This window comes from Staurois parvus, unplaced genomic scaffold, assembly GCF_062004578.1.
Source record: "Staurois parvus isolate SC_StPar_1 unplaced genomic scaffold, SC_StPar_1.0 ptg000237l, whole genome shotgun sequence".
Taxonomy (NCBI): Eukaryota; Metazoa; Chordata; class Amphibia; order Anura; family Ranidae; genus Staurois; species Staurois parvus.
This window is the reverse complement of record NW_028318033.1, coordinates 6342501-6359476: the sequence shown is the minus strand read 5'-3', so window position 1 is coordinate 6359476 and position 16976 is coordinate 6342501. Positions and strand designations below refer to the sequence as shown.

Below are 16976 nucleotides of genomic sequence, written 5' to 3'. Positions count from 1 at the left end.
GTCAGTATGCCGTATACTGGCGTATAAGACGACCCCCGACTTTTGAGAAGATTTTCAAGGGGTAAAAAGTAATCTTATACGCCGGCAAATACGGTAATCCAAATATGGGAGATGCAGACCTTCAGCGACCAAATAATGAAGCTATATTTAGCCTCCCGCAGAGCTAAACACTGGGACAAAAAGTACCTACATATCTATTTAAATTGGCTCTGTGCAATTCATTTGTTATTTACAAAGCTACTGCAAGAACTGGATCCTTCCTAAAATTTCAAGTGATCATCTCAGCCCTTTGGTATCCAGAAGGTGCTGCGGCCCAAAGCCCAAATCCAGATGCAGTTAGCTGGTTAAATAAGAGGCATTTTACAGATTTTCTCCAACACAAAGGTCACCCCAAAAAGATGTTGTGTCTGTGGTATAAGGCATGAAACCCATTTTTTTGACACCCATTTTTTGGCCCTCCGGTCCTGACCAACCTGACCTCTGTATCAAGGACTGCTTCTATTGCTGCCACAATGTAGTAAACTATGAGTCTAGGGTACAGCTAGGCACAGTATAGGGGTCCACAAAATTCTGCACAAGAAGAGTCCGTAAAGATTTTAGTCAGGAAACTGTCCATCACATTCTGAGAGACCCTAAAATCATAGGCTGGCAAGGTTTTTGTTCTGAAAAGTTATGTTACAAAAAAAGCCCCTGTACACTGCTAGGCTCCTAAAGAGTCTCACAAATGTGGTATCCCTATACTCGAGAGACATAGCAGAATGTGTTTTGGGGTGTAATTCCATGTATACCCATAGCATGTGTGAGAAATGTCTCATTAAAATGACAACCATGTTTAAGAAAAAAAATTGTAATATTCCAAAAATTTGTGGCAAAAAATAAAATCTTCCATGGACTCACCATATGTCATAGCAAATACCTTGGGGTGTAACCTTTCCAAAAAGGGGTCATTTAGGGGGTGTTGTACTGTTCTGGTATTTTAGTGCCTCAAGAAATGTGATGGGCAGTCAGAAGGCAAGAGCTGCTTAACCTCCCTGGCGGTATTCCCGAGTGTAGCTCTGGGTATAGTTTCAGTACCAGGGGCGGACTGACCATTCGGACACTCGGGCAGTGCCCGAGGGCCCGGGTCACTAGAGGGCCCCATGAGAGGCTCAGTCCATCCTCTGGATATGCCACTGCTGAAAGGAGGTAAAAAGAAAGTGTTGCAACGGGGCAGTGCCGCGGCAGGCACTTCAGACACCTCTCCTCGAAGTTTCCTCAGAGGGTTGGGTCCCACATCCCTGCCACAGGACGGGCGGCCAGAGAAGAGAGCGGAGTCATCGTTGTGCTGACCTGCCCTGAATCCTGCAGCAGGTCAGTGTGTAATCCCCTGACCCCCGGTGACACTGAAAGCACTGCAGCTTAACTGCCTCCCTGTAGGCAAGGGGTTAATAGTAGTCTTCTATTCTATATTCCCTATATAAAACAGTGATATCTGTACACTGAGTGGCACCCAGTGTACAGATATCAGTGTTATATATAAGGAATAACACTCAGTGTACAGATATCAGTGATATATACAGTGGCTTGAAAAAGTCTTCCTCACGACTGAAATGTCCCCCATGTTGTCATGTTACAATGTACTCCCCCCCTGAAATGTCACCCATGTTGTCATGTTACAATGTATTCCCCCCGGAAATGGCCCCCATGTTGTCATGTTACAATGTATTGCCCCCCTGAAATGTATTTATTGGGATTGGATGTGATAGACCAACACAAAGTGGCACATAATTGTGAAGTGGAAGGAAAATGAGAAATGGTTCCAACGTTTGTGACCAATAAATCTGTGAAAAGTGTGGCGGCATTTGTATTCGGCCCCCTGGAGTAGTATTTTGTAGGACCCCCTTTGGCTGCAATTCCATCTGCAAGTCTCTTTGGGGACATCTCTCCCCGCTTTGCACATCTACAGAGGGACATTTCTGCCCATTCTTCTTTGCAGAATCACTCAAGCTCTGTTATTGGATGGAGAGCGTCTGGGAACAGTGTAATATGTAGGTGGGGCTTTGTGTGGGTGCGGCTTGAGTGGGCAGGGACACAGGGGGCCCCATGATCTCCTATTGCCCGGGGGCCTCATGAGTTGTCAGTCCGCCCCTGTTTAGTACCAAAAGCGGTAACCCCGAGCTACACTCAGGTATACCATGCAGCGTTGCTCAGGGATTCCCTGCAGCACTTACCTTTTCCTTTGCTCCCGTGATGTCCCCCCTGCAGTGTCCCCGGCCATCTCCTCCAGCCGATGTTGGCATCCATCTTCTGGGTTCCGGTCCCTGCGAGCGTCGGGACGTACAGGGGCCGGAACCGGCGGGAGATTTTAAAATTTTAAAAGCTGACATTCACAGAATACACTAAAATCACATAGTGAAACATTACTGTATCAAACCATTTCACATACATTTTGTCCCTAGTGCTTTGTCCGGCGCCCTGCCTACATTTTTACTGTTCTTTCTACCTGGAAACTGAGAAATGTCCATGGCATCCAAAAAGCGTCCCTTTAGGTCAAAATCAATTTTAGACCAGCTAGAGAACAGCGATAGTAAATCAGAACCACTTGCAGAATTGAGTGATAATGATTCGTGGGGAAATTCGTCATCAGACACTGAAAACAATTCTGCAACTTTGCTCAGTGATATGCGAACTTGACGCCCTATTCAAATTTCAGTGTTTTGGGTTTGATTATATTATTGAATTAAATTTTATTTTTTATTTATTAAATTATAATTTATGATTTCGTGTTTCAAGTTTTATCATACCCGGGATGTTTACTAGACTCTTGTTCGGACAGATTTCAGTGAGTTATTCCTAAAAATTACAAGCCAACAATAAAAAAAATACATATTTCCATGCAAAAAAAGGTACTGCATTGAGCACAGAAATATGGACATAATCAGACCGCTAGGGAGGTTAAAAGCTGCAGATTCTTGTACACAGTATACCATAGTTTTCACACAAATCAATTATTATACACATATTGGGATTTGGCCTTTTTTGTTTATATAATAAAAAAACCCAGTGATGATCAAATACCACCAAAAGAAAGCTCTCTTTGTGTGAAAAAAATGATATAAATCTCACTTGGGTACAGTGTTGCATGACTGAGCAATTGCGTTAAAGTAGCACAAAGGTGATTAGCAAACAATGCCCTGGTCATAAAGGGGTAAAACCTTCTGAAGGTCAGTGGTCAAGGTGGGTAAAAAAAACGAAACCGTGAGCAGCCAAAATGAACTCCTTCACCACAATCAGTAAACAAGGACAATAGGACATGATTCCAGATTTCCGTGAGCATGGCACCGCTCGGGTCTATGAAGGAGTCTGTGCTGGGTTATATACACACTGTTCCAGCTGATTGGACAAAGGGGACGAACTCCTGGGGAGAGGTGTGAGGGTGACAGACAGACAGCTGCGGGCGGTCCGGAAATCGCGTACCAGGAAGTTTGGTCACCATGGTAACTTTGGTAATGTACGGCGCCATGTTTTATGACCGGAAGCGGAAGTTGCTTGTTATGTTGGAGAAATTGTACGGGTCGGGCTGGCGGGAGTGAAGTGGAGTAAAGCAGCTGAGTGTACGGGGACCATATTGTGATCAGGTAAGATGGCGAGAATCCGGAGCTCTTCACTGATAGTGTGTACAGTATGGGGGGTGGAGGAGGGGGGCTCTCTGTTTTGTGTGTACAGTATGAGGAGGAGATGGTCATTGGTGTTGTGCACACAGTATTGGGAGAAGGGGGTCTCTGGTGTGTACAGTGTGTGTGTGGGGATGCCTCTGGTGCTTTGTGTACAGTATGGGAGGGGGTCCCTGGTGTGTACGATATGGGGGGTCTCAAGGGCTGTGTGTACAGTGTTGGGGGTCTCTGGGGCTGTGTGTACAGTGTTGGGGGTCTCTGGGGCTGTGTGTACAGTGTTGGGGGTCTCTGGGGCTGTGTGTACAGTGTTGGGGGTCTCTGGGGCTGTGTGTACAGTGTTGGGGGGTCTCAAGGGCCGTGCGTACAGTGTTGAGGGGTCTAAAGGGCTGTGTTTACAGTGTTGGGGGTCTCGGGGGCTGTGTTTACAGTGTTGGGGGTTTTGGGGGCTGTGCGTACGGTGTTGGGGGTCTCGGGCTGTGCGTACGGTGTTGGGGGGTCTCGAGGGCTGTGCGTACAGTGTTGGGGGGGTCTCGGGGGCTCTGTGTACAGTGTTTGTGGTCTCAGGGGCTGTGTGTACAGTGTTGGGGGTCTTGGGGGCTGTGTTTGTAGTGTTGGGGGTTTTGGGGGCTGTGTGTACGGTGTTGGGGGTCTCGGGGGCTGTGCGTACGGTGTTGGGGGTCTCGGGGCTGTGCGTACGGTGTTGGGGGTCTCGGCGGCTGCGCGTACGGTGTTGGGGGTACGGGGGGCTGCGTGTATGGGGGTACCGGGGGCTGCGCGTACGGTGTTGGGTTTTGGGGGCTGCGTGTATGGGGGTCCCGGGGGGTGTATGGTGTTGGGGGTTTTGGGGGCTGTGCATACGGTGTTGGGGGTCCCGGGGGCAGCGTGTATGGTGTTGGGGGAACCGGGGGGTTGCACGTACGGTGTCGGGGGTTTTGGGGGCTGCTCATACGATATTGGGGGGGGGTTTCTGGTGTTGTGCTGTCGGGGGTGGGGTCTCTGATGTTGTGTGTACGGTGTCGGGGGGGGGGGTCTCTGGTGTTGTGTGTACGGTGTTGGGGGTCTCTGGTGTTGTGTGTACGGTGTTGGGGGTCTCTGGTGTTGTGTGTACGGTGTTGGGGGTCTCTGGTGTTGTGTGTACGGTGTTGGGGGTCTCTGGTGTTGTGTGTACGGTGTTGGGGGTCTCTGGTGTTGTGTGTACGGTGTTGGGGGTCTCTGGTGTTGTGTGTACGGTGTTGGGGGTCTCTGGTGTTGTGTGTACGGTGTTGGGGGTCTCTGGTGTTGTGTGTACTTTCACTATCAGTTCTTATATCATGTTATCAGTGGCAGACAGTGCATGAATACCATTGTTTGCTGCAGTGTGTTGTCTGTAATACCAGGAGTCTACACAGATACAATACATTTGCTCTGACACACTAGCTGGTGCCCCAGGTGACTGTTAGGTGCTAGTTGATCTCTTAGGTGTTCATTGGCTGGTTGTGGTCTAGTAGCTTGTGTCCTGGGTTGAGTAGATTAGCTTTTCTCTTTGCAGGAAACATTTAGCTGAAAATGAATTGGAAGATCTGTCTTTATGCAGTTAGGTACAGAGGTTGCATATAATATCCACGCAGATGCATGTTGTAAACGCACACTATCTGTGTTTGAAGCATAGTCCATGCAAGTGCTTTAAGCAACTCCTGACACACAACCATGTACAGCCACGTCTTCTAATTCATCTCAGTATGCAGCTGTACAGGGTACCTCCGCAGGTAGATCCTGAGAGAATGATTAGTCCTAGGGTGGCAAAGACGTAATAAGTCTGGTCATGGGTGCTCATGATGCACTTCTCTTGCAGGGAATGTTTAGCTTTTTTTTTTTCTTTTTTTTTTTTACTTTTAATTACTTTGCCTTATGCGTAGCAGTCAACGTGATACAATAAGGGGACTGCCAACAAATAGATGAATCTCTTAGTAATAAAAAACGTCTTCCTGTGCAGTGGGACTGTACCTGCATGCCTTGGCTTACTCAGTTGCACCTCTATAGGCAACATGCACATGCTATATGATTTCCAATCTACCCTACTGGCTGATATTACTCTGTTAAAGATTAGGAGTGGGTTTCAGTGTACAGATTTTGTCACATGTACTCCTGAAGAAGGATTTACGAAACACATCAAATCCCCATGTGAACTGTAATTGGAATCTTTGTGTGTTGTGAACCCCTATGTGGAGAGTAATTTTTAATGTGGTGTAATAGATTTTTAATGGTACATAATAAAGTTGTTTTACGGACCGTTTCTTTTCTATATATCCACACAAAGTCCTTGACTACATTTTTTATTCCTAGTACATGGTTTGCTGGGAAGTTGACATATAGCACACGTAGTCTGGGCTTCTCTACCTCTATTGTTATGTGAGTAGAACTTTTAACCACCTCCAGCTCTGCCACTATACATGAAAGGCAGGGCGGGAGCCTTATTGTTCCAGGAGGATGTAACCATAGGTCCTCCTGTTTTGGTCGCTGATGTGTGGCCCCCAGGCTGCTCACCCGCTTGATCTGTGGTCAGGGATTGGGGTACAAGGCTGCTGTGATTGGCCCTGTAACATGTGATCACTGTGTCCAGTTACTGTGAATCACATGTAAACACAAGCTACAGCTCATCGTAGCCTATCAGGTCTCTCCTCTCACAGCGACCAGCTGTGAGAGGAGAGCCAGTATGTAGTACAGTGCAAAAGTGGAAGGGAAAAAAAAAACACAAAATTGACACTGATCTCTGTCATCAGAGTAGTGCAATGTCACTATGGTGACATCATACTGCTGTGGTGGTGATCATGTACAATGGCTGACTGCTGATTTCAATGTATGTCAATGCTACCAGACATTATCACTGATCACCGGCACAGCAATACATGTCACCAGACCAGTGCTGCCAGTCATTGTCCCTAATCACTGCCACACCAATCAGTGTCTCCAACCACAGCAGTCCACTCAGTGTCCCTGACCACTGTCACACCAGTTGTATTGACCCTTATCACTGCCACACTAGACCAATGTCACCAGACCAGTGTAAGCCAGCAGTACCACCACACCACTGCAATGTTGCCTCTGCCTGCAGTCTGTACTAACCCTGACCTGTTTATTGATCACATTTCTACCTACTGCCTGGACTGATCCTTTGCTTTTTTTACTGACCACAGGGGTGTGGAAATTTTTGAAAAACTACTTGTCCAAGGGACTAACTCGGTGTCCCAATGAACTTGTCGCTCACGACAATCAACTTGTCCAGATTAATTTCTTTTTTTTTTTTTTTATCCAAAACCATATTTAAATCGGAGGTGATGTTAGGAATGTTTTTTAAAAACAAAAGGGGCTTTATGGTGACTTAAATGTGTAATAGTTTTAACATTGCGCTGTTTATCTCCTCCTCCCCTCCCTGCCTGTCTCCCAGCACTGCACCCGGAGGACTAGCAGGGAGGGGAGAGACCTTGCAGTGTAATGAGCACTGATTGGCTGCTCGTCAGGAAAGGGGAGTGTCGGGCTTATCCTTTATCCCTTTCGCTGCCAGAGCCATTTTTGTGTTTTGATCATGTTAGGCCTGAAGATTACACAAAACCCCCAAACATGATATATTTTCACTGTGTGGAAGCAATCGGCAGCAGCGATGCCAACCGAATGCTTCCACCTGACAGGTGAGCCCTGCTGCTTGCCCACAGCAGGGCTAAAGGTAAAAACAAAACTACCTGCCCGGTGCCTGGAACTACATGTCCCGGGCGTCAGGCGATAGGAATTCACCATCCCTGGACCATGTTTCTGGCTGCGGCCTGAACTAACCCACCTGCATCCAATTTTCTGTGATCCTGTGAGACACCAGTCCCAGCCATCCCCTGCAGACAACTACACTCTTGGGACCACGAGAATTTTTTTGTTCTTACTTTCTTCAGCCTCCTGTGCTTCCTGGCCAGTGAACATGACATTCGTAGGGCCAGTTATGTATCAGTAGGCTAGGCTTGCTTGGCATATAGGTTATATTCCCTGGCCACTTGTATAGAGCGAAAAAGTCCCACACATTTGGTATTGCCATACTCAGGAGGAGTAGCAGAACATTTTGGGGGTTTTAATTCTAAGTATGCTCATGCTGTGTGTGAGAAATATCCTATTGTATTTCAATGGTTTTTATTAATTTTAAACAGTATAAAACAGAGGCAGCAAAACACGCCCACGCAGGGGCTATCAATTGCACCGATAGAAAATGTATAATAGAGCAGACAACGCTCTAATTCCAATAAGGCAAAACGCATGCCCGCGCAGGGGCTATCAATGGCACATAGGGTACAATAACATCAGTGAAACTCAGATTATTGCAACTAAAGACAGCTGTCCACTGTCACATCAAAACAAACAGAAAAGGAAAGAAGAAAAGCAGAGAAGAAAGAAAGAGAAAAAACAAAAACACACACCAGAGAGCAAGGGTCCATGAGCGCCAATACAAAACTCCATCACCTCCCTACACTGGCCGGGGGGAGCGTGGGAAAGGCATATTGCAACCACGGTTCCCATATTTTCAAAAACTTATGTTGAGAGTCATTGCATATACTCGACATCTGTTCATTGAGCATCATAGTAGTCATACGATCCCGCACCCCCTGAAAAAGTACAAACGGACTCTTCCAGGCCTGGGCAATTGTCCTAGTGGCCGATAAAAACAAATAGGAAGCCAATCGCTGCTGACGAGCCAAGAGGCCCGGTATGGGGCAATGAAGCAAAGCATACCGAGCATCCCGGCGTATGGAGAGATGAAACAAAGTGAAAAGGAGGCCAAACACACGAGACCAAAAACGAACCAACCTCGGGCATGACCACCAGATATGCAGTACATCTCCACGATGGCCACAGCCCCGAAAACATCGATCACTACAGGCAGGGTTAGCCTGGGCCAAACGAGCCGGCACCCAATACCAACGAAACAATACCTTATAGGCTGCTTCCAGCGTGGTCGTATTAAACGAACATTTAGCTATGAGTGACCAGGCTTTATTCCAGTCCTCCGGATCCACAGCCACTCCCAGGTCGCGTTCCCACTGAACTACATATGAAAGAGAAGTGTGCGACGAGCATCTGTTCAAAGCTGCGTAAAGAAGGGAGATAAGGCCTGGGGCGCCCGGACGCTGCTGGCAAAGCCGTTCAAAGGCAGATGTCTGATATGGGAAAGCAGAAGTGGCCCTCAGCGAGAGTAGCCAGTGCCGCAATTAAAGGTACCGAAAAAATTCCGCTGGGGGAACATCCCGAGACTCCCGGAGGACATTCCAGGTGGGAAAGGACCGAAAAATCAAAAAGTGTCGCACCTGTGAGAAACCATGAGCCACCCACCAAGAAAATGCCCTCGGGTGATCTAGACCCGGTGGGAAAAGAGGGTTATTAACGATTGGAAGCAAGGGCAAGAAAGGTGACATCAGGCCACTGGAGTAACGTACCGAGTCCCAGACTCGTAGGCCATGGAGCAACATTGGACTCAGCACCGTAGGGCGCAGGGCAGGGGGAAGCCATAGAAGTGTCGATAGTGCGATAGGGGCACAATTAGGCAGTTCCAGCAGGACCCAGAGAGGAACATCGGAGGAAGCGTGCAACATAGACAGCGGGGCAATTTGGCTCGCCTGATAATACTTAGTTACATTGGGTACCCCAAGACCACCTTGGAGTCTATGAGCAAAGAGCGTATTTCTAGAAACTCTGGGATGCTTATTGGCCCAGATAAAACGCATAAACTTCGCCTGAAGCAACCGAAGAAAATGAGGGGGAACTTGCATTGGGAGGGTGCGAAAATAATATAACAATTTCGGCAAGATGGTCATTTTCACTGAATGAACCCGTCCTATCCAAGACAGGTGCGGAAATTGCCAGGAATGCATAAGAGAAGATAAGGAGCTAAGCAAAGGATAATAATTTGCAGCAAAAAGGGAGTCATAGGTGGGGGTCAAGCGAATGCCCAAGTATTCAAGAGAAGAGGAAGCCCACCGGTAAGGGAAGTGGGATTGTAGGCGCGAAACCAAATCTGAAGCCAAAGTAATATTGAGAGCAACGGTTTTATCCAAATTAATACGTAGACCCGAGATCAAGGAAAAGCGCTCAAGAACCCGTTGCAAATTAGGAAGCGTCGTCAGAGGATTAGTAAGGGTCAAGAGGGCATCGTCCGCAAAGAGGCTCAGCTTAAACTCCTGTCCCGTGTATGGAACCCCCGATACATTGCAGTCGGTCCGGAGCGCTAAAGCCAGTGGCTCAAGCGCCAGGACAAAGAGCGCCGGGGACAGCGGGCAGCCCTGCCTCGTCCCTCGCCCAACAGGAAAGGGATCCGAGAAATACCCAGCGTATTTAACGGAAGCCGAAGGAAAGGAATACAAGGCTTGAATCCAAGAGAGAATAGAATCCCCAAAACCCCAGCGAGACAGCACAAACCGCAGATATTCCCAGGATAGAGAATCAAAAGCTTTATATATGTCCAAGGACAGTAAGAATCCTGGGATTTTCCGTTGTTGCAGAAAATGTATAAGATGGACCACCTTACGGACATTATCACCCGCCTGCCTCCCGGGGACGAACCCTACTTGGTCCCTGTGGACCAGGCTACACAAATATTTATTGATGCGAAAACTAAGGATCTTGCCCAATATTTTCAAGTCTTCATTAAGAAGAGAGATGGGCCGGAAGGCTTGCGGTTCCTGGACATCAGCGGTCGTCTTAGGAATCATAGAGATATGTGCCCTAAGTGCGTCCGGAGAGGGCAAGGAGCCCTGTCGTAACTCATTAAAGTAGGCAGCTAAAAAGGGCGCCAATAGGGCTGAGAATTTTTTATAATCGAGACCGGAGAAGCCGTCTGGACCTGGGGCCGCGGTGGACCGTAAAGATTTGATTGCTTGTAGCACTTCCGGTACGGTGACACCTGCGTTGAGGGCCACCTGTGCTGCCTCGGTTAATCCAGGAAGATGGAGGTCCTGAAAGAATGCCTCTGCCTGGGCCACAGGGAAGGGATCTGGGGCAGCATAGAGGCGCGAAAGGAAGTCCGAGAATCGGGAAACAATCTGCTGGGGATTAGAAGTACAGCCACCCGTGGAAAGTCGAAGCCGAATCGGTTTATGGGGTTTCCCCACAGAATTGAGTTTCCTGGCTAGCATGGGACCGGGCTTATTAGCACAGGAATAGAATTTATGTTTGGTCCAACGCAAGGCCCGTTCCGCCTCCGAAGAGGCAAGGAGGTCCAATTCTGTCGCCAGAGCGTCCCGAGCGCGTTTATGGGCCACGGATGGAGATGACTTCCAACGCGCATCCGCAGAGGCCAGGAGAGAATGAAGCTCCGAGAGTCGACGTTCCCGCTCCCGCTTCCGGACTGCAGCCAGTTGTATAACATGACCCCGCACCGTGGCCTTATGCGCTTCCCATAGGGGCACTGCTGAAGAGACCGATCCCGAGTTTTCTGTAAAGTATGTCCGTAAGAAGAATTCTATTTCTTGGCAGGTAGCCTGAGTGGTCAGTAAAGAGTCATTGATGCGCCAATGAAAAGGGCGTCGTTCTGACCCGGAAAGGGCAAGGAGGAGTACCAAAGGATCATGGTCTGACCAGGGTGAGGAGGGAATAGTTATCCGCCGGACCGAGGGGAGTTGCTGGACCTGCATGAATATATGATCAATTCTACAGAAACTGTCATGAGGGTTAGAATAGAACGTAAAGTCGCGTTCAGTTAGAAATATCCTATTGAATTGACAATTTTGTGTAAATAAAATGTATTTTCATTTTATTTCTGCCTTTTGCAAAAACTTGGCAAAACAATGAAGTCTTCAAAAGACTCACCATGCCTATTAATAAATACCTTCGGGTGTTTGCACTCTAAAATGTGGCCACTTTTTGGATGTTGTCATCGTCCTTGTGCTCCAGGGCTTCCAAAAATGTTATAGGTAGTCAGAAAATGAAATACTTCTTGGATTTTGGGCTCCTCTATGCATCTAGACCAGTGTTTCTCCACCTTTTCTCAGTCAAGGCACCCTTTAAAATTATGGACAGTCCCAAGGCACCCCATTTTAAAATGTGAAAAACTATTCTAAAACTTTTATATAATGCAGCAACATCCACACATGTAGGATACCCATCATTAGAGGTGATGTATTCTTCCAAAGCAAATACACTTTTGCACACTGGTACTGACTAGTATTCCATTGTTTCTCTTTTCCCTCGGTTTTTTACATAACTGAGCTAATGTGACCCCAGCACTGATGGGGGTGGGGGAGGGTCAAACTAGGATGCTGTGCAGGCACCTGACCTCCTCCTTATCAACTGATGATGTCATTGGTTGTCAGGAAGCCGACGGCTAGAAGGACGTAATGGTGCACAATGAAAACCTGTGGCTTTGTGTAACTAAAAGGCAGTATTGTTCCACCTTCTGGCCTTTATGTTTTGGGCACTTTTTAGACATTTTGCCAAGGCAGCCCTGAAGGAACCTCAAGGCACCCTGGTTGAGAAAGGCTGATCTAGTTTGTCAAAATGTCTCACATGTGGTATCCCTATACTTGGGATGCATAGTAATACAGAATGTATTTTGTGATTCAATTATAAGTATGCCTATGCTGTGTGTGAGAAAAAACTTTTTAAAATGAAAAAGTTGTGAAAAAAACACATTTTATTTAGGTTCTCTGCTTTCCAAAAAATTGTGGCAAACAATTATAACTTACAAATTGCATATTAAAAAAACTCACCATGCCTCTTACTAAATACCTTGGATGGTCTGCTTCCCACAAATGGTTCATTTGGGGGGGTATTTATACTGTCCTGGCATTTTGGGGCCTCAAAAAACAAGATCGGCATCAGGACGGATCAGTTTTCAAATATATGTATACCATAGTTTCTAGAATTTTTACATCTTGGCCTAAATTTACAAAAAAGATTATCTGCAGAATGTTATAACAGAAACGAAGGAAAGTGGAGGAAGAGAAAGGAACCAGGGCAAGATACAACGGAAGGAGAGAAGGGAACAGGTATACTGAAGAATTGGGTTGATTCACTAACGGTCACCACATGAGCTATGAAGGTCACAGGACTAATTTTTTGGAAATGTCGAATGAGATAAAAGTCAATTAATCAAGTTAAATATCGCATGTGAGATAAATATTGCACGTTTGTTAAAATAGTGAGATAAATACTGCTAAAAAACATGAGATAAATCGTTAGTACACTAAAAAACACATTTGATATTCATCACCTGGTGTTTGCTGGCGGTATGTTAGAAATGTACAAAATAACAAAACTCTGCACTGGCAGGAAGTGAAAATTATACAATGTATCCGTGTGAAAATGTTCTTTTCTGAGCTCAGGAATGAGCTCAGAGAAGAATACCATGAACCAAATAAAAATAAAAAATAAAAGCAATATGGCGCCTTTCCACCAACCTAAATTACTGCCCGTGCAGAACCATAATACCATTCATATTTTACCAAAAGTGAAATACAAATATAGTGAAACCTTATGTACACCTGCACCATATAGGTGTGTTGCAATATTTTTGCAGCTGCCCCTTTAAGAGCAGGTACATTGCATTTTTTTTGTAGCTGTCCCTTAAAGAGCAGGTACATTGCTTTTTTTTTTTTTTGTTGTAGCTGCTCCCTTAAGAGCACTTAGTGGTGTTCTTTGCTGTGAAAGTGAAACTATAAGTGGGCGCTTTCACTCCCCATAGACACCCTGCAGTTAATCTCCAAATGCCATGAACCAAAATAACATAAACAATAAATTGTGCTACTTGCAGTCCAACACCAATATGGAAATACTGTTTCTGTGCCACCAAATCTTCCCAAAGTGCTTCACCTCCTGTGTCACCACAATACACTCACCAAAGATCCATGACCCTCTTATTGAAACGAAAAGTTCATAAAGCACTGTTTGCCCCAGATGCTCACCAACTGCTGTTTCCCAAATATTCCTCTAATCATTACTTGTCCTATGTACCCGATGTCTCTCCATCAATATCCCCCAAGGAGCACAAAGACAGAATCTCACATTGTGCAGTATTTAATTAAGACTTGGCAATAAAAAATATTAAACATTTTACACTTACAAAAAGTGGTCCCCAATATCTCAATAGCCATACACTCAGCGTCTGCACCTCCGTTCTATTTCCTGGACCTTGGTGTGCGTTCCAAATATTGGAAAGTGGAAATGAAGCGGGGATTTGGCTGGATATAACAACCATAAGTAGCCTCTTCATGCTGGGAGCTTCCTGAGGGCGCCATACAGCAAAACATGTGGGGAGCTTCCTGAGGACTCCACACGGCAAAACATGTGGGGAACTTCCTGAGGAATCGTGGGGGCTGCTTACGGTTGTTATATTCTTACGTCATTTTGGGTTTTCAGTATTTAGAATGCATGCTGAGGTCGAGAAAGTGGAACGATGGTGCACAGACTCCTTTGCGCAGAAAAACGTGCCACGATCATGGCAAATACGCTCCGCAATTTCAGCTGCTTTTGAAAAGAATGGTACCTGAACATGCGATTGCACATTTTCAGTGTTTGTCAAATCGTGGGCAGAATTTCTCCAGCCCAGAGGTGGAGAATGGAAGGAACCGCAAATGAAGCAGCAATAATTTACCGCTGCTTAGTAAACGGTGTTTGACTGATCTCTTACTGTAATCTCGCGAGATTACGGTAACAGCAGCCGTTTTCCAGCGTTCAAAGTTCTTGTAGATCGCTTCTGTCCTCATTCGGAGAAGTGATCTACACCGCTTCATAAAAAGGCATTCAGAGGAGAACTGTCTCCTCTGAGAATGCCGGAGATCTGAGCAGCTGTCATTTACCACTGCATGATAAAAGGACACCTTAGTTCCTATTCTGTTGTGACTGGAGGGTGAGTGATCACATGTGAGGATAGCAATGGCAGCTGGGGAATGTGTGGATGTGGTTTCTGGTGAAGTGGGTGAGTACACATTCAACATGTACAGGCCTAGTGTACCTGCCTACATGCAATGCAATTACCAAAGGTTGATGGGAAATGTAGTTTCCTGAGAGGATATGATGTAATCATGGTAAAGGAATTTCACAAATGTAATAACTATTTAGTGTTTTGTGTAGGGTGGTGTACTAATGGGTGATTTTGTTATTTTTTTTGCCTGTCCCGGAGTTCTTCTTTAACATAACTCACTCAACTCTTAGTGAATTGATCCCAATGTGTAGAACAGAGAGACTGGGGAAAACAGCATGATGTAGGATAGCGTAAGAGAATGAAGCAGGTAAGCAGTAGAAAGAACAGAACTTGGAGGTACTGGAGTAAGCTGGCAGTCTGGGGCAGAACTGCTGAGTAATTGGAGATGGAAAGAAGCAGGTGGACCATAAAAATGTACAGATAGTAGTGGACTGTGGAAAGGTAGCAGTGTGGGGCAGAACAAGAGGTTGAGGGAGAAATTGGGGGGGAAAGGAGGAGGTTTTGAGAAAAGATAGTAAACTGTGAGCAGTAAAAGAGTTGACATAGGACAGTGGTGGGCAACCTTTTTTTTCAACTGAGCCAAATCTCGCCAAAACCACGATTGAAATTTATTTTGAGAGCCACATTTTTAAAACTGAAAATACATCCCCCATATAGTAATTTATCCCCCATAGTAATTTATCCCCCATATAGTAATTCATCCCCCATAGTAATTTATCCCCCATAGTAATTCATCCCCCCTATATTAATTCATCCCCCCTATAGTAATTCATTCCCCATATTGTGTCAATTCACTTACCTTTGCTCCGCGCGTTCCTCTCGCCGTGTTCCCGCGCCGTTCCGGTCTTCAGGGCGGACTGTGAGAGGAGAGGAGTTTGTCACGCTGCCCCGCCTACATCCTGAAAGCCAATGTTTGCCACGCTCCGCGGGCCGGATTAAAAGGTCCGCCGGGCTGTAGTTTGCCCATTGCTGGGCTAGCTGCAGAGTCCTGACTTTTGGGGCGGCCGCCCGAGAGGAGGGAGGGAGGGGAGCGGGCACCCGGCACACAGAAGAGCCGCATTAAAGTGTGTAAAGAGCCGCAATTGGCTCGCGAGCCGCGGCTTGCCGACCACTGACATAGGAGAACAGAGACTGTGGCAGCAGTAGCTATCAAGCCATGGGTGTCAGTACTTACAAAGCAGGCACACATAACTGCTGGCTCTGCAAAGACAGGTACTGATGGCCACAGCTTGATAGCTAATGCCGGCTCAGTGTTTCACAGCTGTCATACCACAATCTGGAGTGTTGAGAAACATTGGGCTACACAATTTTATTATGTAAATCTCTGTTACTAGTGCTTGAAAATCTTTGGTTAAACCTTTATAAACAATTCCCTGAGTTGTATGTAAATTGGTTTAATGTTTAGGTAACCCTAGCTTCCTTATGTATGGAAATTGCTTTGTAACTTGTAATTACAATAACAATGTAGCAAATGTTGCCAACAATGGTAGTTCTAAGGAAACACCCAAACTATAAACAGTTTACATGTTTACAGTCTTTCTGTAAATATTGATGTGGAGGTTGTCATTTGTTTTTAGGGCCAGTTTACATCACATGCAGTCCAGTGTGTGTGTTTTTTTTCTGCATTAAAAATGCATGGAAAGTAGGGTATATGGTTTCCAATGGCATAGTTCACATCAGTGCTGTCAGTTCCAGGGCATTATGTAAAAAACTTTTCGTGCTGCTACTAGAAAGATGGGACTATTGGGACAGCAGCACACACCTGGCTATGCCACTAGCAAAAAACAACAAACAGAAAATTGTTGTTGCGCTAATCACAATACTGCCACAGACATTCCAAAACAAATAATGAGATGAGAAGACAATAGATAACACACCATAACATAATCAGTAAATGGAAGGAATATGGGAGTGAAGGGAAAGGTGAACTAATAAAGGTCCAAAATGAGGACCAAAACGTGTAACAGACAATTGTGACCGTGGGCAAAACGCACGGAAATGATCAGGGGAAAAATAAAATATTAACTAAATCACAGTAATAGTGGGACATATGAGTCTGTCAGAACATAAATGAAATAACATGAATACAACTGATGAGAAAGTGGAGGAAAATTTGCAAAATGAAGTGCTTAATATTAAAAGTGGACAAACCACTTATCACAGAAGAATGACAATAACAACGCACAGTGAGGCCAAAAATTGTGACCATGCGACTAAAGAGTCATACCACAATGTGCATCAAAAGGCCATGTGACATAAAACGACTAATAAGTGACCATATAAATACCATAAATAAATGTGGCAAACACAGAGTGCAACTAACATAAAACAGAAAATGGTGATATAAACGAACAGTGAAACCAAATTAATGTATTACTGTGCACCATAAAATACAA

At 45.7% G+C, this 16976-nt stretch overlaps 1 protein-coding gene across 2 annotated transcripts in view; it reads left to right on the top strand.

The window, feature by feature from the left end:
- Nucleotides 1-3574: 3574 nt before the first annotated feature.
- The window catches only part of ZNF106 (zinc finger protein 106), a 118653-nt gene continuing 105251 nt past the window's right edge, over nt 3575-16976 (top strand). Inside the window, exon 1 of one of the 2 annotated variants that reach the window (XM_089680261.1) lies at nt 3575-3617. The gene's annotated coding sequence lies outside the window, so the exon portion shown is untranslated. The remainder of the gene's footprint in view (nt 3618-16976) is intronic. The other variant, XM_089680260.1, reaches the window with a different exon arrangement.